Source organism: Scyliorhinus torazame, chromosome 20, assembly GCF_047496885.1.
Source record: "Scyliorhinus torazame isolate Kashiwa2021f chromosome 20, sScyTor2.1, whole genome shotgun sequence".
In the NCBI taxonomy this organism is placed as follows: Eukaryota; Metazoa; Chordata; class Chondrichthyes; order Carcharhiniformes; family Scyliorhinidae; genus Scyliorhinus; species Scyliorhinus torazame.
In genome coordinates, this window is record NC_092726.1 from 30,474,994 (window position 1) to 30,498,254 (window position 23,261).

At 49.7% G+C, this 23,261-nt stretch overlaps 11 non-coding genes across 11 annotated transcripts; all 11 read left to right on the forward strand.

Annotated features, from left to right (window-relative positions):
- Window positions 1-3,122: 3,122 nt before the first annotated feature.
- Window positions 3,123-3,306, forward strand: LOC140397274 (U2 spliceosomal RNA). Its single transcript, XR_011936798.1, has one exon. It is a non-coding gene; the product is annotated as a U2 spliceosomal RNA (small nuclear RNA).
- Window positions 3,307-4,091: 785 nt separating this feature from the next.
- Window positions 4,092-4,282, forward strand: LOC140397481 (U2 spliceosomal RNA). Its single transcript, XR_011936917.1, has one exon. It is a non-coding gene; the product is annotated as a U2 spliceosomal RNA (small nuclear RNA).
- A 785-nt stretch (window positions 4,283-5,067) lies between these two features.
- LOC140397456 (U2 spliceosomal RNA) lies at window positions 5,068-5,258 on the forward strand. The gene has a single exon (XR_011936893.1). It is a non-coding gene; the product is annotated as a U2 spliceosomal RNA (small nuclear RNA).
- Window positions 5,259-6,043: 785 nt separating this feature from the next.
- LOC140397182 (U2 spliceosomal RNA) lies at window positions 6,044-6,234 on the forward strand. The gene has a single exon (XR_011936748.1). It is a non-coding gene; the product is annotated as a U2 spliceosomal RNA (small nuclear RNA).
- Window positions 6,235-7,019: 785 nt separating this feature from the next.
- Window positions 7,020-7,210, forward strand: LOC140397560 (U2 spliceosomal RNA). The gene has a single exon (XR_011936994.1). It is a non-coding gene; the product is annotated as a U2 spliceosomal RNA (small nuclear RNA).
- A 785-nt stretch (window positions 7,211-7,995) lies between these two features.
- LOC140397441 (U2 spliceosomal RNA) lies at window positions 7,996-8,186 on the forward strand. The gene has a single exon (XR_011936880.1). It is a non-coding gene; the product is annotated as a U2 spliceosomal RNA (small nuclear RNA).
- Window positions 8,187-8,971: 785 nt separating this feature from the next.
- Window positions 8,972-9,162, forward strand: LOC140397445 (U2 spliceosomal RNA). The gene has a single exon (XR_011936883.1). It is a non-coding gene; the product is annotated as a U2 spliceosomal RNA (small nuclear RNA).
- Window positions 9,163-9,947: 785 nt separating this feature from the next.
- LOC140397435 (U2 spliceosomal RNA) lies at window positions 9,948-10,138 on the forward strand. The gene has a single exon (XR_011936874.1). It is a non-coding gene; the product is annotated as a U2 spliceosomal RNA (small nuclear RNA).
- A 785-nt stretch (window positions 10,139-10,923) lies between these two features.
- LOC140397486 (U2 spliceosomal RNA) lies at window positions 10,924-11,114 on the forward strand. Its single transcript, XR_011936922.1, has one exon. It is a non-coding gene; the product is annotated as a U2 spliceosomal RNA (small nuclear RNA).
- A 785-nt stretch (window positions 11,115-11,899) lies between these two features.
- Window positions 11,900-12,090, forward strand: LOC140397536 (U2 spliceosomal RNA). Its single transcript, XR_011936971.1, has one exon. It is a non-coding gene; the product is annotated as a U2 spliceosomal RNA (small nuclear RNA).
- A 7,485-nt stretch (window positions 12,091-19,575) lies between these two features.
- On the forward strand, window positions 19,576-19,765 carry LOC140397850 (U2 spliceosomal RNA). The gene has a single exon (XR_011937275.1). It is a non-coding gene; the product is annotated as a U2 spliceosomal RNA (small nuclear RNA).
- The last annotated feature ends 3,496 nt before the right edge of the window (window positions 19,766-23,261 follow it).

A 23,261-nucleotide genomic window follows, 5' to 3' on the forward strand; every position in this document is an offset into this window, starting at 1 on the left:
CTGCAGCAACCCTGCAGACGGCGCGCAGCGTAGATACACATGGCCATGGCCAGACGGGTCCGTCCGCTCCAGGATCGACTTCTTTTTTGTGTCCCGAGCTTTCACGGTCAGGTCCACCGACGTAACGCCGGTGTTCTTCTCTGACCACTGCCTCCTACTTGCCGACTGCCACCTGCAGGAAGACCAGGGGGTAGGCAGGGGGACATGGAAGCTAAATGTAAAACTGCTGACCCCTGAGAACATCGAGGAACTCAGGAGGGATTACAATGGTTGGAGAACCGTGAAACCCCTCTTTGAGGCCCCGCATCTCTGGTGGGAAGCAATCAAGGGGAATATCAAGAGGTTTTTCATCCTCAAGGGCGTTCAAAAGGTGAGAGAGAGACGAGGGGTCATGTCCAGGATCCAGAAAAGTATGCAAAATGTGCTCCAGCTGCAGTCGATGGGGGTAGATGTCAAGGAGGATCTCCAAGAGGTGAAGAGCTAGCAAGCCTCGGATGCCTCCAAGGTTATCTTCCGTTCCAGAGTCCGCTCCGTGGAGCAGGACGAAAACTGCTCACGCTTCTTCTTCCAAAAGGTGCACAGAGAGACCTCTGTGATCAGCAGCCTGAAGGAAGAAGATGGCTCTGAAAAGTCATCGCAGTCTGACATCCTGAGGATCAGCCAATCCTTTTATGCCGGACTGTATGACCTGAAGCCAACAGATAGCACTGTTTCCCAGACCTTCCTGTCGACTATCACGGAGGTCAGAGGCGACAGCGAGCTGGAAAACCTGGACAAACCACTAACTCTGGACGAGCTGACAAAGGCCGCCAAGTCCTTCGAGACGAGTAAAACTCCCGGAAGCGACGGCTTACCGGTTGAGTTGTATTCGGCTCTGTGGGAGTGGATGGGCCCAGACCTGCTGGAAGTGTATGAGAGTATGCTTCTGGAAGGCAGCATGTCAGAGTCCATGAGGAAAGGCATCATCACCCTCATCTACAAGCAGAAGGGGGAAAGGGAAGAAATTCGAAATTGACGACCCATTTCACTGTTGAATGTGGACTACAAAATTCTAGCAAAGGTCATCGCCAATCGGGTCAGGTCTGCTCTGGAGTCGGTGATCCACCCTGACCAGACCTGTGCTGTACCCGGCAGGAAGATCTCTGATAGCCTCGCGCTACTCAGGGATACGATCGCCTACGTGCAGGACAGGGGGGTGGACACTTGCCTCATCAGCCTTGACCAGGAGAAGGCTTTTGACAGAATATCGCACACCTACATGATGGATGTGTTCTCCAAAATGGGGTTTGGGGAGGGAATTCGCAATTGGATCAAACTGCTCTACACAAACATCTATAGCGCAGTCTCAATCAATGGGTGGGAATCAGAAAAGTTCCAGATCAGATCTGGAGTCAGGCAGGGCTGCCCTCTCTCCTCTGCCCTTTTTGTGTGCTGCATAGAACCTTTTGCCGAGTCCATCAGGAGGGATCCGCGTATAAGAGGAGTGACGATCCCAGGCAGTGGAGGCATGCAAGTCAAGGCCTCCCTGTACATGGACGACGTTGCCGTCTTCTGCTCGGATCCTGCGTCTGTACGCAGGCTCTTGACCACCTGCGACCAGTTTGAACTGGCCTCTGGAGCCAAGGTAAACCGGGGCAAGAGCGAGGCCATGTTCTTTGGGAACTGGGCCGACCGGTCCTTTGTCCCCTTCACTGTCAGGTCCGATTATCTGATGGTGCTGGGGATATGGTTCGGAGCTGCTGGGGCGTGCACCAAAAACTGGGAGGAGCGCATAGGAAAGGTAAGACAGAAACTGGGCTGGTGGGAGCAACGCTCCCTCTCCATTGCGGGCAAAACCCTGGTCATCAGGTGTGAGGTACTCTCGGTGCTACTGTACGTGGCGCAGTTCTGGCCCATAACCCGAGCCTACGCCACAGCAGTCACCCGGGCCATCTTCAAATTTATCTGGCGATCCAAGATGGACCGTGTCCAAAGGGACACCATGTACAAACCTCTGGAGAAGGGAGGGCGGAACGTACCCAACGCCTCCCTCACCCTGTTGGCCACCTTTGTGTCCAGCTGCATCAAGCTGAGCGTGGACCCCCAGTACGCAAACACCAAGTGTCACTACATACTGAGGTTCTACCTGTCCCCGGTGTTGCGAAGGATGGGCCTGGCCTCATTGCCGCGGAACGCTCCAAGTAGTTGGACCGTACCGTACCACCTGTCCTTTGTGGAAAAGTTTTTGAAGGAAAACACCTTTGACCACAAGGCAATGAAGCAGTGGTCAGCACGTAATGTCCTCGAGGCCCTCATGGAAAAAGAGACCGTGGAGGACGTTGGATGGTTCCCTGAGCAGACTGCCAGAGTCATCTGGCAGAACGCCTCATCACCAGAACTTTCAAACAAGCACCAAGACCTAGCTTGGCTGGTGGTGAGAAGGGCCCTCCCTGTCAGATTCTTCATGCACACCCGAAGGCTCTGCACCAATGCACGCTGCCCTCGGAGTGGCTGTGGGGGAAATGAGACGGTCACACACCTCCTTGTGGAATGTGCCTTTGCAAAGAAGGTCTGGAGAGAGATGCAGTGGTATTTGTCAAGGTTTATCCCAAACAGATCTGTGACACAGGACTCTGTGCTCTACGGACTGTTTCCAGGGACACACACCGAGACAAATATCAACTGCTGCTGGAAGGTCATCAACTCGGTAAAAGACGCTCTTTGGTCTGCCCGAAACTTGCTGATCTTCCAGTGCAAAGAATTGTCCTCGACCGAGTGTTGCAGACTGGCACATTCCAAGGTCCAGGACTACGTGCTGAGGGACGCACTCAAGCTTGGGGCAGCGGCCGCCAAGGCGCAATGGGGAAAGACCTCTGTGTAAGGGCTTTCCAGCAAATGTACACCGAGGGGCGGGTAACAGTGTAAAGCCCCTCGGTCTGGGCAACCAACACTCCAATGTATAAAACAAACATGCCACTGTAAATATTTAAGAAGGAATTGTAATGTAAAGAGTGATATGTGTACGACAATATCAAAATTGAATGAAAGAAAGTCAAGGCAACATGTAACCCTGCCGGAAATGTACAGTCAAGACAATTTGAAATGTTTCTGTAATGCTCATGATAAATTTTTATGAATAAAGTATATTTTTTTGAAAAAAAAAAAAAAAAAAAATCTGTTCTTATCAGTTTAATATCTGATATGTCCTCAATCTGGGGACCGATTATTAAATTGATTTTTAGGACTCGGAGATGGTTCAGGGGATTGCTCCTTCCGCTCCACGCATCAACCTGGTCTTGCAGTGCTTCCAGGAATGGTGCCCTCTCCCCGCTTTGGGGCGCAAAATGTATAAAAGCAGAAAATGCCGCAAAACCTGGCTTCCCCTTTTCTCTCTTGTCCAGTTGTCTCATCCTGACCAATTTAAGGCCTTTCAGGCTCCAAAGCATTGCAAGCTTTTCTGCTGGCGAGAGCTTTGTGCACGAATGTTGTGAGCCGATGGACTCGCGGATTTGCGGCAGCCAGGCTCCGTTTTCAGCTAATATGCCACACAGATTTCCTGCTGCTCTTTACAGGCCACTCACCTTCACACTCGGATGCCGACTTGCCTTCTCCTCACTTCAGTTACCACATCCCTTCATCCTGCACAACGGGGAAGTGTGGCGACAGACTGAACGGCATTCTCTTTGGATGTAGGTATACCTTCACGGCGTCTCTTTTCGTTCTCCTGACTCCACGACCAACACGCTAGGGTGGAGCTCAGGGAGACTAGACATTGCCCCCTGTTGGATACCGCCAGTACTTGCTGCTTGCACGGATTGTCCTTTGTTCGGCAAAGGTGGAGATTTCTTCGACTCTCTCCGTTGGGTGTCACTGGCCTTCACAGCGTCTCCATTTCATCTGGTGACGACAGGTGACGGCTTGCCAGACGATGTCTTCCTGTTGTGTTTTACTGGTTCTGCATGCTCAGACTCCACCGTGCTCGGCCAAGCTGGATGTCTCTTGACCAACAGTGAGCGTAGACTAAAAGTTCCAAAGCACAGTCGAGCGCAGCAAGGTGCACCTGAATGTCGGTGGGCGAGGAGGACAAGAGCCATTGCCGGAAAATATGGGCTATCGCTTCTCGGCCTTTTGGCTCAGATCAAGTGTAGTATCTGTTCTTATCAGTTTAATATCTGATATGTTCTCAATCTGGGGACCGAATATTAAATTGATTTTTAGGACTCGGAGATGGTTCAGGGGCTTGCTCCTTCCGCTCCACGCATCAACCCGGTCTTGCAGTGCTTCCAGGAATGGTGCCCTCTCCCCGCTTTGGGGCGCAAAATGTATAAAAGCAGAAAATGCCGCAAAACCTGGCTTCCCCTTTTCTCTCTTCTCCAGTTGTCTCATCCTGACCAATTTAAGGCCTTTCAGGCTCCAAAGCATTGCTAGTTTTTCTGCTGGCTGGAGCTTCGTGCACGAATGTTGCGAGCCGATGGACTCGCGGACTTGCGGCAGCCAGGCTCCGTTTTCAGCTGATATGCCACACAGATTTCCTGCTGCTTTTTACAGGCCACTCACCTTCACACTCGGATGCCGACTTGCCTTCTCCTCACTTCAGTTACCACATCCCTTCATCCTGCACAACGGGGAAGTGTGGCGACAGACTGAACGGCATTCTCTTTGGATGTAGGTATACCTTCACGGCGTCTCTTTTCGTTCTCCTGACTCCACGACCAACACGCTAGGGTGGAGCTCAGGGAGACTAGACATTGCCCCCTGTTGGATACCGCCAGTACTTGCTGCTTGCACGGATTGTCCTTTGTTCGGCAAAGGTGGAGATTTCTTCGACTCTCTCCGTTGGGTGTCACTGGCCTTCACAGCGTCTCCATTTCATCTGGTGACGACAGGTGACGGCTTGCCAGACGATGTCTTCCTGTTGTGTTTTACTGGTTCTGCATGCTCAGACTCCACCGTGCTCGGCCAAGCTGGATGTCTCTTGACCAACAGTGAGCGTAGACTAAAAGTTCCAAAGCACAGTCGAGCGCAGCAAGGTGCACCTGAATGTCGGTGGACGAGGAGGACAAGAGCCATTGCCGGAAAATATGGGCTATCGCTTCTCGGCCTTTTGGCTCAGATCAAGTGTAGTATCTGTTCTTATCAGTTTAATATCTGATATGTCCTCAATCTGGGGACCGGATATTAAATTGATTTTTAGGACTCGGAGATGGTTCAGGGGCTTGCTCCTTCCGCTCCACGCATCAACCCGGTCTTGCAGTGCTTCCAGGAATGGTGCCCTCTCCCCGCTTTGGGGCGCAAAATGTATAAAAGCAGAAAATGCCGCAAAACCTGGCTTCCCCTTTTCTCTCTTCTCCAGTTGTCTCATCCTGACCAATTTAAGGCCTTTCAGGCTCCAAAGCATTGCTAGTTTTTCTGCTGGCTGGAGCTTCGTGCACGAATGTTGCGAGCCGATGGACTCGCGGACTTGCGGCAGCCAGGCTCCGTTTTCAGCTGATATGCCACACAGATTTCCTGCTGCTTTTTACAGGCCACTCACCTTCACACTCGGATGCCGACTTGCCTTCTCCTCACTTCAGTTACCACATCCCTTCATCCTGCACAACGGGGAAGTGTGGCGACAGACTGAACGGCATTCTCTTTGGATGTAGGTATACCTTCACGGCGTCTCTTTTCGTTCTCCTGACTCCACGACCAACACGCTAGGGTGGAGCTCAGGGAGACTAGACATTGCCCCCTGTTGGATACCGCCAGTACTTGCTGCTTGCACGGATTGTCCTTTGTTCGGCAAAGGTGGAGATTTCTTCGACTCTCTCCGTTGGGTGTCACTGGCCTTCACAGCGTCTCCATTTCATCTGGTGACGACAGGTGACGGCTTGCCAGACGATGTCCTCCTGTTGTGTTTTACTGGTTCTGCATGCTCAGACTCCACCGTGCTCGGCCAAGCTGGATGTCTCTTGACCAACAGTGAGCGTAGACTAAAAGTTCCAAAGCACAGTCGAGCGCAGCAAGGTGCACCTGAATGTCGGTGGACGAGGAGGACAAGAGCCATTGCCGGAAAATATGGGCTATCGCTTCTCGGCCTTTTGGCTCAGATCAAGTGTAGTATCTGTTCTTATCAGTTTAATATCTGATATGTCCTCAATCTGGGGACCGGATATTAAATTGATTTTTAGGACTCGGAGATGGTTCAGGGGCTTGCTCCTTCCGCTCCACGCATCAACCTGGTCTTGCAGTGCTTCCAGGAATGGTGCCCACTCCCTGCTTCGGGGAGCAAAATGTATAAAAGCAGAAAATGCCGCAAAACCTGGCTTCCCCTTTTCTCTCTTGTCCAGTTGTCTCATACTGACCAATTTAAGGCCTTTCAGGCTCCAAAGCATTGCTAGCTTTTCTGCTGGTGGGAGCTTCGTGCACGAATGTTGTGAGCCGATGGACTCGCGGACTTGCGGCAGCCAGGCTCCGTTTTCAGCTGATATGCCACACAGATTTCCTGCTGCTCTTTACAGGCCACTCACCTTCACAGTCGGATGCCGACTTGCCTTCTCCTCACTTCAGTTACCACATCCCTTCATCCTGCACAACGGGGAAGTGTGGCGACAGACTGAACGGCATTCTCTTTGGATGTAGGTATACCTTCACGGCGTCTCTTTTCGTTCTCCTGACTCCACGACCAACACGCTAGGGTGGAGCTCAGGGAGACTAGACATTGCCCCCTGTTGGATACCGCCAGTACTTGCAGCTTGCACGGATTGTCCTTTGTTCGGCAAAGGTGGAGATTTCTTCGACTCTCTCCGTTGGGTGTCACTGGCCTTCACAGCGTCTCCATTTCATCTGGTGACGACAGGTGACGGCTTGCCAGACGATGTCTTCCTGTTGTGTTTTACTGGTTCTGCATGCTCAGACTCCACCGTGCTCGGCCAAGCTGGATGTCTCTTGACCAACAGTGAGCGTAGACTAAAAGTTCCAAAGCACAGTCGAGCGCAGCAAGGTGCACCTGAATGTCGGTGGACGAGGAGGACAAGAGCCATTGCCGGAAAATATGGGCTATCGCTTCTCGGCCTTTTGGCTCAGATCAAGTGTAGTATCTGTTCTTATCAGTTTAATATCTGATATGTCCTCAATCTGGGGACCGAATATTAAATTGATTTTTAGGACTCGGAGATGGTTCAGGGGCTTGCTCCTTCCGCTCCACGCATCAATCCGGTCTTGCAGTGCTTCCAGGAATGGTGTCCTCTCCCCGCTTAGGGGCGCAAAATGTATAAAAGCAGAAAATGCCGCAAAACCTGGCTTCCCCTTTTCTTTCTTGTCCAGTTGTCTCATACTGACCAATTTAAGGCCTTTCAGGCTCCAAAGCATTGCTAGCTTTTCTGCTGGTGGGAGCTTCGTGCACGAATGTTGTGAGCCGATGGACTCGCGGACTTGCGGCAGCCAGGCTCCGTTTTCAGCTGATATGCCACACAGATTTCCTGCTGCTCTTTACAGGCCACTCACCTTCACACTCGGATGCCGACTTGCCTTCTCCTCACTTCAGTTACCACATCCCTTCATCCTGCACAACGGGGAAGTGTGGCGACAGACTGAACGGCATTCTCTTTGGATGTAGGTATACCTTCACGGCGTCTCTTTTCGTTCTCCTGACTCCACGACCAACACGCTAGGGTGGAGCTCAGGGAGACTAGACATTGCCCCCTGTTGGATACCGCCAGTACTTGCTGCTTGCACGGATTGTCCTTTGTTCGGCAAAGGTGGAGATTTCTTCGACTCTCTCCGTTGGGTGTCACTGGCCTTCACAGCGTCTCCATTTCATCTGGTGACGACAGGTGACGGCTTGCCAGACGATGTCTTCCTGTTGTGTTTCACTTGTTCTGCATGCTCAGACTCCATCGTGCTCGGCCAAGCTGGATGTCTCTTGACCAACAGTGAGCGTAGACTAAAAGTTCCAAAGCACAGTCGAGCGCAGCAAGGTGCACCTGAATGTCGGTGGACGAGGAGGACAAGAGCCATTGCCGGAAAATATGGGCTATCGCTTCTCGGCCTTTTGGCTCAGATCAAGTGTAGTATCTGTTCTTATCAGTTTAATATCTGATATGTTCTCAATCTGGGGACCGATTATTAAATTGATTTTTAGGACTCGGAGATGGTTCAGGGGCTTGCTCCTTCCGCTCCACGCATCAACCTGGTCTTGCAGTGCTTCCAGGGATGGTGCCCTCTCCCCGCTTTGGGGTGCAAAATGTATAAAAGCAGAAAATGCCGCAAAACCTGGCTTCCCCTTTTCTCTCTTGTCCAGTTGTCTCATCCTGACCAATTTAAGGCCTTTCAGGCTCCAAAGCATTGCTAGCTTTTCTGCTGGCGGGAGCTTCGTGCACGAATGTTGTGAGCCGGTGGACTCGCGGATTTTTGGCAGCCAGGCTCCGTTTTCAGCTAATATGCCACACAGATTTCCTGCTGCTCTTTACAGTCCACTCACCTTCACCCTCGGATGCCGACTTGCCTTCTCCTCACTTCAGTTACCACATCCCTTCATCCTGCACAACGGGGAAGTGTGGCGACAGACTGAACGGCATTCTCTTTGGATGTAGGTATACCTTCACGGCGTCTCTTTTCGTTCTCCTGACTCCACGACCAACACGCTAGGGTGGAGCTCAGGGAGACTAGACATTGCCCCCTGTTGGATACCGCCAGTACTTGCTGCTTGCACGGATTGTCCTTTGTTCGGCAAAGGTGGAGATTTCTTCGACTCTCTCCGTTGGGTGTCACTGGCCTTCACAGCGTCTCCATTTCATCTGGTGACGACAGGTGACGGCTTGCCAGACGATGTCTTCCTGTTGTGTTTTACTGGTTCTGCATGCTCAGACTCCACCGTGCTCGGCCAAGCTGGATGTCTCTTGACCAACAGTGAGCGTAGACTAAAAGTTCCAAAGCACAGTCGAGCGCAGCAAGGTGCACCTGAATGTCGGTGGGCGAGGAGGACAAGAGCCATTGCCGGAAAATATGGGCTATCGCTTCTCGGCCTTTTGGCTCAGATCAAGTGTAGTATCTGTTCTTATCAGTTTAATATCTGATATGTCCTCAATCTGGGGACCGAATATTAAATTGATTTTTAGGACTCGGAGATGGTTCAGGGGCTTGCTCCTTCCGCTCCACGCATCAACCCGGTCTTGCAGTGCTTCCAGGAATGGTGCCCTCTCCCCGCTTTGGGGCGCAAAATGTATAAAAGCAGAAAATGCCGCAAAACCTGGCTTCCCCTTTTCTCTCTTCTCCAGTTGTCTCATCCTGACCAATTTAAGGCCTTTCAGGCTCCAAAGCATTGCTAGTTTTTCTGCTGGCTGGAGCTTCGTGCACGAATGTTGCGAGCCGATGGACTCGCGGACTTGCGGCAGCCAGGCTCCGTTTTCAGCTGATATGCCACACAGATTTCCTGCTGCTTTTTACAGGCCACTCACCTTCACACTCGGATGCCGACTTGCCTTCTCCTCACTTCAGTTACCACATCCCTTCATCCTGCACAACGGGGAAGTGTGGCGACAGACTGAACGGCATTCTCTTTGGATGTAGGTATACCTTCACGGCGTCTCTTTTCGTTCTCCTGACTCCACGACCAACACGCTAGGGTGGAGCTCAGGGAGACTAGACATTGCCCCCTGTTGGATACCGCCAGTACTTGCTGCTTGCACGGATTGTCCTTTGTTCGGCAAAGGTGGAGATTTCTTCGACTCTCTCCGTTGGGTGTCACTGGCCTTCACAGCGTCTCCATTTCATCTGGTGACGACAGGTGACGGCTTGCCAGACGATGTCTTCCTGTTGTGTTTTACTGGTTCTGCATGCTCAGACTCCACCGTGCTCGGCCAAGCTGGATGTCTCTTGACCAACAGTGAGCGTAGACTAAAAGTTCCAAAGCACAGTCGAGCGCAGCAAGGTGCACCTGAATGTCGGTGGACGAGGAGGACAAGAGCCATTGCCGGAAAATATGGGCTATCGCTTCTCGGCCTTTTGGCTCAGATCAAGTGTAGTATCTGTTCTTATCAGTTTAATATCTGATATGTTCTCAATCTGGGGACCGGATATTAAATTGATTTTTAGGACTCGGAGATGGTTCAGGGGCTTGCTCCTTCCGCTCCACGCATCAACCTGGTCTTGCAGTGCTTCCAGGAATGGTGCCCACTCCCTGCTTCGGGGAGCAAAATGTATAAAAGCAGAAAATGCCGCAAAACCTGGCTTCCCCTTTTCTCTCTTGTCCAGTTGTCTCATACTGACCAATTTAAGGCCTTTCAGGCTCCAAAGCATTGCTAGCTTTTCTGCTGGTGGGAGCTTCGTGCACGAATGTTGTGAGCCGATGGACTCGCGGACTTGCGGCAGCCAGGCTCCGTTTTCAGCTGATATGCCACACAGATTTCCTGCTGCTCTTTACAGGCCACTCACCTTCACAGTCGGATGCCGACTTGCCTTCTCCTCACTTCAGTTACCACATCCCTTCATCCTGCACAACGGGGAAGTGTGGCGACAGACTGAACGGCATTCTCTTTGGATGTAGGTATACCTTCACGGCGTCTCTTTTCGTTCTCCTGACTCCACGACCAACACGCTAGGGTGGAGCTCAGGGAGACTAGACATTGCCCCCTGTTGGATACCGCCAGTACTTGCAGCTTGCACGGATTGTCCTTTGTTCGGCAAAGGTGGAGATTTCTTCGACTCTCTCCGTTGGGTGTCACTGGCCTTCACAGCGTCTCCATTTCATCTGGTGACGACAGGTGACGGCTTGCCAGACGATGTCTTCCTGTTGTGTTTTACTGGTTCTGCATGCTCAGACTCCACCGTGCTCGGCCAAGCTGGATGTCTCTTGACCAACAGTGAGCGTAGACTAAAAGTTCCAAAGCACAGTCGAGCGCAGCAAGGTGCACCTGAATGTCGGTGGACGAGGAGGACAAGAGCCATTGCCGGAAAATATGGGCTATCGCTTCTCGGCCTTTTGGCTCAGATCAAGTGTAGTATCTGTTCTTATCAGTTTAATATCTGATATGTCCTCAATCTGGGGACCGAATATTAAATTGATTTTTAGGACTCGGAGATGGTTCAGGGGCTTGCTCCTTCCGCTCCACGCATCAACCCGGTCTTGCAGTGCTTCCAGGAATGGTGTCCTCTCCCCGCTTAGGGGCGCAAAATGTATAAAAGCAGAAAATGCCGCAAAACCTGGCTTCCCCTTTTCTCTCTTGTCCAGTTGTCTCATACTGACTAATTTAAGGCCTTTCAGGCTCCAAAGCATTGCTAGCTTTTCTGCTGGTGGGAGCTTCGTGCACGAATGTTGTGAGCCGATGGACTCGCGGACTTGCGGCAGCCAGGCTCCGTTTTCAGCTGATATGCCACACAGATTTCCTGCTGCTCTTTACAGGCCACTCACCTTCACACTCGGATGCCGACTTGCCTTCTCCTCACTTCAGTTACCACATCCCTTCATCCTGCACAACGGGGAAGTGTGGCGACAGACTGAACGGCATTCTCTTTGGATGTAGGTATACCTTCACGGCGTCTCTTTTCGTTCTCCTGACTCCACGACCAACACGCTAGGGTGGAGCTCAGGGAGACTAGACATTGCCCCCTGTTGGATACCGCCAGTACTTGCTGCTTGCACGGATTGTCCTTTGTTCGGCAAAGGTGGAGATTTCTTCGACTCTCTCCGTTGGGTGTCACTGGCCTTCACAGCGTCTCCATTTCATCTGGTGACGACAGGTGACGGCTTGCCAGACGATGTCTTCCTGTTGTGTTTCACTTGTTCTGCATGCTCAGACTCCATCGTGCTCGGCCAAGCTGGATGTCTCTTGACCAACAGTGAGCGTAGACTAAAAGTTCCAAAGCACAGTCGAGCGCAGCAAGGTGCACCTGAATGTCGGTGGACGAGGAGGACAAGAGCCATTGCCGGAAAATATGGGCTATCGCTTCTCGGCCTTTTGGCTCAGATCAAGTGTAGTATCTGTTCTTATCAGTTTAATATCTGATATGTTCTCAGTCTGGGGACCGATTATTAAATTGATTTTTAGGACTCGGAGATGGTTCAGGGGCTTGCTCCTTCCGCTCCACGCATCAACCTGGTCTTGCAGTGCTTCCAGGGATGGTGCCTCTCCCCGCTTTGGGGTGCAAAATGTATAAAAGCAGAAAATGCCGCAAAACCTGGCTTCCCCTCTTCTCTCTTGTCCAGTTGTCTCATCCTGACCAATTTAAGGCCTTTCAGGCTCCAAAGCATTGCTAGCTTTTCTGCTGGCGGGAGCTTCGTGCACGAATGTTGTGAGCCGGTGGACTCGCGGATTTTTGGCAGCCAGGCTCCGTTTTCAGCTAATATGCCACACAGATTTCCTGCTGCTCTTTACAGTCCACTCACCTTCACCCTCGGATGCCGACTTGCCTTCTCCTCACTTCAGTTACCACATCCCTTCATCCTGCACAACGGGGAAGTGTGGCGACAGACTGAACGGCATTCTCTTTGGATGTAGGTATACCTTCACGGCGTCTCTTTTCGTTCTCCTGACTCCACGACCAACACGCTAGGGTGGAGCTCAGGGAGACTAGACATTGCCCCCTGTTGGATACCGCCAGTACTTGCTGCTTGCACGGATTGTCCTTTGTTCGGCAAAGGTGGAGATTTCTTCGACTCTCTCCGTTGGGTGTCACTGGCCTTCACAGCGTCTCCATTCCATCTGGTGACGACAGGTGACGGCTTGCCAGACGATGTCTTCCTGTTGTGTTTTACTGGTTCTGCATGCTCAGACTCCACCGTGCTCGGCCAAGCTGGATGTCTCTTGACCAACAGTGAGCGTAGACTAAAAGTTCCAAAGCACAGTCGAGCGCAGCAAGGTGCACCTGAATGTCGGTGGACGAGGAGGACAAGAGCCATTGCCGGAAAATATGGGCTATCGCTTCTCGGCCTTTTGGCTAAGATCAAGTGTAGTCTCATTTGATCGAGGGAAGCTGAGGATTTCGATGACGATCGTGGATTGGAGAACTCGGAGGGATTGAAGTCGCCAAAGACGAAACGTTTGGAGCTTGGCTGCTATTGGTGGATCTACATGCTGGCCTAAACCTCGGGTTTAGGCCTAACGCCGATACAGTTTCACACCCAACGTACGAGCTATGGATGCAGCTGCATCCCGACCACCAGGCTGGGGCGTGCGAAACACTGTCCGAGTCACAGTGAAGAAAACGGATGGAGAGTCACCTTTGGACCGGAAACACTTCGTGAAGAAGGTGCTGCTCGAGTGCTGTGGGTTTAAAGCAACAGAGATCTTCTGCTTGCAAAACTTCCCCAAGAATGGTTTCTTTGATGTCACCTTCAAGAGCGTCACAGCGTGCATCAAATTCTTGAACGTCTTCAAGGAAAAAGGTAACCAGAGTCCCTTGTCGATCCTGACTGCGGAACCTCTGTTTACGCCACCGGCACAGCGAAATCGGGTTGTTACACTGCACACGTACAACCCCCACGTCCCTGTATCTGATGTGCTCACGTTCCTCGCCAGGTACGCTGAGCTGAAAAGTGACAGCGTGCAAGTGAAAGACACCTTCGGCATCTGGACAAGTGAGCACCAGGTCAAGGTGACCCTAAGAACGGACAGCAACGGAGCCATCCTGCATCCCCCCTCCAATTTCGCTATTGGAGTAAATCGTGGCTACCTCTACTACGTGGGACAGCCACGAGTATGCCACACCTGTGGCAAAACGGGGCATGTTGCCGCAAACTGCAGTGTGACCTTCTGCAAGAACTGCAGGCAGGAGGGACACATGACTAAGGACTGCAAGGAAGACAAGTGCTGCAACCTGTGTGGGGAGGCCGGCCATCTTTACAGGGCCTGCCCGAAACGCGGGGCGACATACGCTGAAATCATCAGCAGCGGAGTTAAAAAGGCGACCAGAGAGGAGGTGCATACACCCTCCACCGAAAAAGACACCACGGTTCAGATTGAGGAAAAGCAACAGAAGGGCCCCGAACAAAAAGAGGAGGCCCCAGCACCTCCTGACAACCCAGCCCCAGCCCCATCTGATGAGGAACACTCAATGGAAGAGGAAGAGGATGGGACAAAGAATAAAGAGCCCTGGGAAACCGTGAACAGGGACAAACGTAAGAGAAAACAAAAAAACAAACTAAAGAACCCCCCGAGGGGTAGTGGCAAAAAGCGACACCTCTCAGCCGGCGCACTTAGTGCCGACACCTCTTCCGATGAGGGAAAACAGGACAAGAATCGGCCTCAGATAAAGAGGCAAAGCACCAACGTGGAACGGAAGGCACAGGTGACGGCTTGCCAGACGATGTCTTCCTGTTGTGTTTTACTGGTTCTGCATGCTCAGACTCCACCGTGCTCGGCCAAGCTGGATGTCTCTTGACCAACAGTGAGCGTAGCCTGAAAGTTCCAAAGCACAGTCGAGCGCAGCAATAGCGCACAACAGTCCATCAATTGTATTTAAACAGTGCCCTCGAGTCAATTAAATGCATTTCAACAGTGCCCGATTGTGAATCAAATGCATTTAAACAGTGCCCTAAGTTAAATCAAATGCATTCAAACAATGCCCTACAGTAAACCAAACGTTTTTGAACAGTGCTTTCTAGTAAATCAAATGTATTTAAATAGTGCCCTACAGTAAATGAAATGCATTTAAACAGTGACACAGTAAATCAAATGTATTTAAACAGGCGCTGCAATAAATTAAATGCGTTTAAACAGTGCCCTACCGGAAACTAAATGCATTTAAAAAGTGCCATGAAGTAAATCAAATGCATTCAAACAGTGCCCGACAGTGAGCCAAATATATTAAATCGTGATTTATAGTAAATTAATTGCATTTAAACAGTGCCTGACAGTAAATCAAAAGTATTTAAATTTGCGCCTTGGAATAAATTAAATGCGTTTACACAGTGTCCGACACGAAATCAAACGCATTGAAACAATGCCCTCCAGTAAGTCAAGTGCATTTAAACAGTGCCCGGCAGCAAACTAAAGGCATTTAAACAGTGCCCTGCAGTAAATCAAATGCATTTAAACTGCCCGACAGTAAATCAAATGTATTTAAACAGTGCCCCAGAATACATCCAAAGTATTTAAACAGTGTACTGCAGTGAATAAAATATAATTAAATAGCGCACAACAGTCCATCAAATGTATTTAAACAGTGCCCCAGAATAAATCCAAAGTATTTAAACAGTGTACTGCAGTAAATCAAATACAATTAAATAGCGCACAACAGTCCATCAAATGCATTTAAACATTGCCCTCGAGTCAATTAAATGCATTTAAACAGTGCCCTACAGTAAATCAAATGCATTTGAACAGTGGCCTAAAATAAATCAATTATATCTAAACGGTGCCAAATGTATTTAAACAGTTCTTTATCGTAAATTAAATGCATTTAAACAGTGCCGACAATAAATCAAATGTATTTAAACAGTGCCCCGACAGTCAATCAAATGCGTTGAAACACTGCGCAAGAGTAAAACAAATACTTTTAAACAGTGCACCACAGTAAATCAAATGCATTTAAACAGTGCCCTACAGTAAATCAAATGCATTTAAACAGTGCCCTACAGTAAATCAAATGCATTTAAACAGTGCCCAACAGTAAATCAAATGCATTTTGTTCCCTACAGTAAACTAATTGCATTTAAATAGTGCCCGATACTCAAATGCATTTAAACATTGCCCTCCTGTGAATCAAAAGCATTTAAACAGTGTTCTACGTTAAATCAAATGCATTTAAACAGTGCCCTACAGTAAACCAAATGCATTTAAACAGTGACATAGTAAATCAAATGTTTTTAAACAGGCGCTACAATAAATCAAATGCATTTAAACAGTATCCTACAGTGAACTAAATGCATTATTAAAATGCCCTGCAGTGAATCAAATGCATTCAAACAGTGCCCTACAGTATACGAAATGCTTTTAAACAGTTTCTGACAGTTATCTGAATGCATTTAAAGAGTGCCCAACACTCAAATGCATATAAGTAGTGCCCGACAGTAAATTAAATGAATGTAAACAGTGCCCTGTTGTAAACCAAATGCGTTTAAATAGTGCGGTGAAGTAAATGAAATGCATTTAAACTGTGCCCTACAATAAATCAAACGCATTTTAACAGTGCCCATAGTAAATCAATGCATTTAAACAGTGCCCTACAGGAAATCAAATGCATTTATACAGTGCCCTACAGTAAACCAAATGCATTTAAACAGTGCCCTATAGTCAATCAAATGTATTTAAACAGTGCCCTACAGTCAAACGGACCTTATTTAAACAGAGCCTTACAGTAACACACCAATTAAAAGTGCCCTACTGTAATCGGACTTAAAATGTGCCCGATAATAAATCATGTTTTTAAACATTAAACATGTTTATGTAAAGCGAATTGCTTTGGAGACCTAAAAAACAACTTTCCCGAGGCCAGTATATGCCCTTCCAAAAACTGAACGGGATCCAGCCAAAATAATACTGTTCCATATTTCTATCCAGCATATTAATTCTGCTCCATTTTAATATGCAGCCATATTAAAACGGCTCCATATTAATACTGTTCCATATTAATACTCTTCCACATTAATACTGTTCCATATTAATACTGTTCCATATTCGTGCTGCTTCATTTTAAGACCGTTACATATGAGTACTGTTCCCTATTAATGTCCAGCATATAAACATTGTTCCATATTAATATTCGCTCATATTATAACTTTTCCATATTAGTAGTGTTCCATATTAATACTGTTCTATATGATTACTGTTACATATTAATATCCAGCCATGTTAACGCTGTTCCATATTAGTACTGTTCCATATTAATATCTGGCCATTTTAATATCCGGCTATATTAACACTGTTCCATACTAATACAGTTCCATATTAACATCCAGCAACATTCCATATTAATAATAATTATCTTTGTCACAAGTAGTCTTACATTAACACAACAACGAAGTTACTGTGAAAAGCCCTTCGTCGCCACATTCTGGCGCCTTATCGGGGACACAGAGGGAGAATTCAGAATGTCCTATTCACCTAACAAGCACGTCTTTCGGACCCAGGAAGTGTAGAAGATTGTAGTTTAGTCGGGCAGTATGGTCGGCACGGGCTTGGAGGGCCGAAGGGCCTGTTCCTGTGCTGTACATTTCTTTGTTCTTTGTTCTTTGTTTGTTTGAAACCGGAGCACCCGCAGGAAATGCACGCAGACACCGGGAGAACATGCAGGCTCCGCAAAGAGAGTGACCCAATCTAGGAATCAAATCTGGGACCCTGGAGCTGTGAAGATATGGTTCCATATTAATACTGTTCCATATTAGTACTGTTCCATATTAATATTCAGCCATATAATACTATTCCATATTAATACGGTTCCAAGTTAATATGCAGCCATATTAATACTGCTCCATATGAATAATGTTCCATATTAATATCCAGCCACATTAATGCTGTTCCATACCAATATGGTTCCATATTAATATGCAGCCAGATTAATACGTTTTTGCTCAATGCCTGCTACCCCGCCCCCCACATGGAGGTTGGACATGGCCCGACTTGCCCAGAATGCTTTGTGCAAGAAAATATCACAGGCCACAGATGACTATATTATTAATAACTAGAATGGGGAAGTCCCGCCCTTCACGCTCTGGGAGGCCACGAAGGCTGAGATCAGGGGTGATATCATGGCCAACAACGCACGTAGAGACAAGGTAGAGAGGGCGGCTAGGCGACAGTTGTGGACTCCATACTGGAGGTAGACAGGCGATACTCTGAGGGCCCGACCAAAGAACTCCTGGCGTAGAGGAAAAAGCTACAAATGGACTTTGATCTGCTCTCCACGAGGGAAGCATTGCAGCAACTCCGCCAGGTACGGGAGACCCTTTACGAACACGGAGATAAAGCCAGCCACTGCTGGTTCGCCAACTGAGAAAGCAGGCAGCCACGGGGGTAATAGCTCAGATTAGAAGCAGCAGACCGAATCCAGTGGCAGAGCCAAAAAATGTCTACGAGGCATTTGAGACCTTCTACCGGGGGCTATTCACCTACAAGCCCTCAGCTTAGGGATGAAACAGTTAATCGATGGATGGGACACGCCAGTTGTGACACAGGCTGAAAATGGGACTGGAAGCACCTGTAAAACTGGGAGAAGGATAGCGCAGTGGTGAGCCCTCGTTCCTCATGGTCCCGCCCGCCCCACACATCCCTGTGACGATGGATGTGGCTGTCCTGCAACCCAGTTTTGTGTAGAAGCTGGGATTCGTCTTTCTGGAGCGCAGGAGGTTAGGGGGAATTTAAACAAGTCTTCAACGTCATAAAGATTTTTTTTTAATGATAGAAATGGATAGATCCTCTGCCCCCAATTGCTCGACTGCATAAATCCCACCTTAGTTAGTGTCCCAATCCACCGGACTTTCCACAATACCATATCCAGCTATGCTCAGGAAGAATAATTGTTTTCCTATCCAGCCGACTGTTCTATATTGAAGAAGCTGGTGAACTTTAGAAGGACAATTCTGCCTTCCTATCCACACTGCTGTTCACACATCAGTGCACTACGTCGAGATATACTTTGGACTGACTTTTCTGTGTCATTTTTGGCTCTATTGTTCATAAAAACAGATCAAGCTGAGCTGTACGAGATCTGCGTGTCCCCAGTGCACTCTGCTGAACACATCCAGATATAGTCTGGAGTAATATTTCGCTCTTCCGTTCTAACCTGGTGCTCCAACGGACACATGCACCTGCCCTGCAGCCGAACATGTATGTGTTTCATTTCCCAACCACTGTCCACACCCACTGACCCAAGCTGGACTTCAGAAGCCAATCTGCCTGTGCCATTCGCCTTGGATTGTTTCGAAATCCCACGTCAGGCTCGAATGCAGGTTACGATTCTTTATAGAATCATAGAATCCCGACAGAGCGGAAGGCGGGTCATTCGGCCCAACGAGTCTGCACCAGCCCTTAGAAAGAGAAACCTATTTAAGCCCACACCGCCACCCTATCCAAATTCCCGCAACCCAAACTAACCTAAAGGGCAATTTAGCACGGCGAATCCACCTGACTTGCACATATTTGGACTGTGGGAGGAAAACAGAGAACCCAGAGGAAACCGTGTCAGAGAAAGTGCAAACTCCACATGGACAGACATCCGAGGCTGGAATTGAACCTGGGTTGCTGGCGCGCTGAGGCAAGCGTGCAAACTACTGTGACACCGGATTGCAGCCTCCTGGACTCTGCACTGCACAGATTCACCGTGTAGGACAATCTCTGGGGTCTCTGACAGCCTCTTTTTTGCTTTACAATGAAATACACAGTTCTTTAAATTTAGAGTAGTCAATAATTTTTCCAATTTATGGTGGCTAATCCACCTACCTCTCACATCTTCGAGTTGTGGGGTGAGACTCACGCAGAACCGGGGAGAATGTGCAAACTCCACGCGGCCAGTGACCCGGGGCCGGGGTCGCAATGTGGACTGGGAACTTCAGGAAATTAGGAGAGCAAAAACGGTACATGAAAGTATACAGGCAGGTAAAATGAACGAACGTCCTAAGTAATTTTACCAGCTCATTAATGGTAAAAGGATAACTCGGGAAATAGCCGGAAAACATGGGCTATCGCTTCTCGGCCTTTTGGTTCAGATCAAGTGTAGTATCTGTTCTTATCAGTTTAATATCTGGTATGTCCCCTTCGGGGGACGGAATATTAAATTGATTTTTGGGACACGGAGATGGTTCAGGGGCTTTCTTGCTCCGCTCCAGGCATCAACCTGGTCTTGCAATGTTTCCAGGAATGGTGCCTTCACCCCGCTTTGGGCACAAATAGTGCAAAAGCAGAAAATGGCGCAAAACCTGGCTTCTCCTCTTCTGTCTTGTCCAGTTGTCTCATCCTGACCAATTAAAAAATTTTCAGGCTCCAGAACATTGCTAGCTTTTCTGCTGGCGGGCGCTTCGCGCACTAATGTCGTGAGCCTATGGGCTCGCGGACTTGCGGCAGCCAGGCTCCGTTTTCAGCTGATATGCCAAACAGATATCCTGCTGCTTTTTACAGGCTACTCACCCTCACCCTCGGATGCCGACTTGCCTTCTCCTCACTTCAGTTACCACATCCCTTCATCCTGCACAACGGGGAAGTGTGGCGACAGACTGAACGGCATCCTGATTTGGATGTAGGTATACCTTCACGGCGTCTCTTTTCGTTCTCGTGACTCCACGACCAACACGTCAGGGTGGAGCTCAGGGAAACTAGACATTGCCCCCTGTTGGATTCCGCCAGTACTCGCTGCTTGCACGGATTGCCCTTTGTTCGGCAAAGGTGGAGATTTCTTCGACTCCCTCCGTTGGGTGTCACTGGGCCTTCACAGCGTCTCCATTTAATCTGGTGACGACAGGGGGCGGCTTGCCAGATGATGTCTTCCTGTTGTGTTTTACTGGTTCTGCATGCACAGACTCCACCGTGCTCGGCCAAGCTGGAGGTCTCTTGACCAACAGTGAGCGTAGACTAAAAGTTCCAAAGCACAGTCGAGCGCAGCAAGGTGCTCCTGAAAGTAGGTGGACGAGGAGGACAAGAGCCATAGCCGGAAAATATTGACTATCGCTTCTCGGCCTTTTGCCTGAGATCAAGTGTAGTCTCATTTAATCGTGGGAAGCTGAGGATCTCGATGACGATCGTGGATTGGAGAACTCGGAGGAATTGAAGTCGTCAAAGAGGAAACGTTTGGAGCCCGGCTGCTATTGGTGGATCCACATTCTGGCCTAAACCTCTGGTTTAGGCCTAACGCCGATACAGTTAAGACCCAACGTACGAGCTATGGATGCAGCTGCATCCCGACCACCAGGCTGGGGAGTGCGAAACACTGTCCGAGTCACAGTGAAGAAAACGGAAGGAGAGTCACCTTTGGATCGGATACTCTTCGTGAAGCGGGTGCTGCTCGAGTGTTGTGGGTTTAAAGCAACAGAAATCTTCTGCTTGCAAAACTTCCCCAAGAATGGCTTCTTTGATGTCACCTTCAAGAGCGGCGCAGCGTGCATCAAATTCTTGAACGTCTTCAAGGAAAAAGGTAACCAGAGTCCCCTGTCGATCCTGACTGCGGAGCCTCTGTTTACGCTACCGGCACAGCGAAATCGGGTTGTTACACTGCACACGTACAACCCCCACGTCCCTGTGTCTGATGTGCTCACGTTCCTCGCCAGGTACGCTGAGCTGAAAGTGACAGCGTGCAAGTGAAAGACACCTTCGGCATCTGGACAAGTGAGCACCAGGTCAAGGTGACCCTAAGAACGGACAGCAACGGAGCCATCCTGCATCCCCCCTCCAATTTCGCTATTGGAGTAAATCGTGGCTACCTCTACTACGTGGGACAGCCACGAGTATGCCACGCCTGTGGCAAAACGGGGCATGTTGCCGCAAACTGCAGTGTGACCTTCTGCAAGAACTGCAGGCAGGAGGGACACATGACTAAGGACTGCAAGGAAGACAAGTGCTGCAACCTGTGTGGGGAGGCCGGCCATCTTTACAGGGCCTGCCCGAAACGCGGGGCGACATACGCTCAAATCATCAGCAGCGGAGTTAAAAAGGCGACCAGAGAGGAGGTGCATACACCCTCCACCGAAAAAGACACCACGGCTCAGAATGAGGAAAAGCAACAGAAGGGCCCCCAACAAAAAGAGGAGGCCCCAGCACCTCCTGACAACCCAACCCCAGCCCCATCTGATGAGGAACACTCAATGGAAGAGGAAGAGGAGGGGACAAAGAATAAAGAGCCCTGGGAAACCGTGAACAGGGACAAACGTAAGAGGAAACAAAAAAACAAACTGAAGAACCCCATGAGGGGTAGTGGCAAAAATCGACACCTCTCAGCCGGCGCACTTAGTGCCGACACCTCATCCGATGAGGGAAAACAGGACAAGAATCGGCCTCAGATAAAGAGGCAAAGCACCAACGTGGAACGGAAGGCACAGAACCGCCAGACCACCGACCGGGAAGAAAACAAGGTCACAGACCAACCTCCGATAGCAACGAGCAGCAACAACCCAGGTGAAGACCGGCCTGCATCCCCAACACCTACTGACTGCCACGACGAACCCCAGGGCTACACCCCCCCCCCCCCCCCCCCCCCAATGCAACTGCATCAAAATCACGCGGCCAGTACGGACCAGAACAGTTTTCTCAGCCCTGCAACTGTGCTAAAGTTTGCGAGCACCACCGGCATGCTGGGGAACATTCAACAGCTGGAACAGCCAACTGTATAGACTCTGGACTCTTGAGACGGGTAAATCTATCTTTTTATAATGGGTTTAAAAATTGCATCCATAAATGTGCGAAGCATCAAAGATACTTCGCGGTGTGTAGCCACACTCAACTATTTGGCAAATGTAAAAGCTGACCTACTGTTCCTGCAGGAGTGCGGAATTCCGCACCTCAGCAACTACAGGCGCTGGTCGAGCTGGTGGTCCCACGGGCCATCCATCTGGTCAGGAGGAAACGACTGCCGCTCCTCCGGCCTGGGTATTCTGCTGCGGGGAGGCAACTTCACCATCTCCGACGTTAAGGAGGTGGTGGGCGGGCGCCTTCTCGTAGCAGACGTGAAATACAAAAGCACCCCTCTCAGACTTATTAATGTGTACGCCCCGGCCGTAAAAAGTGAGCGGCTGGCAGTTCTTCAGCAACTCCCACTGCTGTTGGCCACCTCCAAGCCGTTCATCCTGGGTGGTGACTTCAACTGCATCATCGATGCGGCTGGACGATCCAGCAAAGCCGACAGCAAACTAGACGCTACGTCCAGACTCCTGATGGAAACGGTAAAAGACGCCAAGCTGCTCGACGTCTGCAGCAACCCTGCAGACGGCGCGCAGCGTAGATACACATGGTCACGGCCAGACGGGTCCGTCCGCTCCAGGATAGACTTCTTTTTTGTGTCCCGAGCTTTCACGGTCAGGTCCACCGACGTAACGCCGGTGTTCTTCTCTGACCACTGCCTCCTACTTGCCGACTGCCACCTGCAGGAAGACCAGGGTGTAGGCAGGGGGACGTGGAAGCTAAATGTAAAACTGCTGACCCCTGAGAACATCGAGGAACTCAGGAGGGATTACAAAGGTTGGAGAACCGTGAAACCCCTCTTTGAGGCCCCACATCTCTGGTGGGAAGCAATCAAGGGGAATATCAAGAGGTTTTTCATCCTCAAGGGCGTTCAAAAGGTGAGAGAGAGACGAGGGGTCATGTCCAGGCTCCAGAAAAGTATGCAAAATTTGCTCCAGCTGCAGTCGATGGGGGTGGATGTCAAGGAGGATCTCCAAGAGGTGA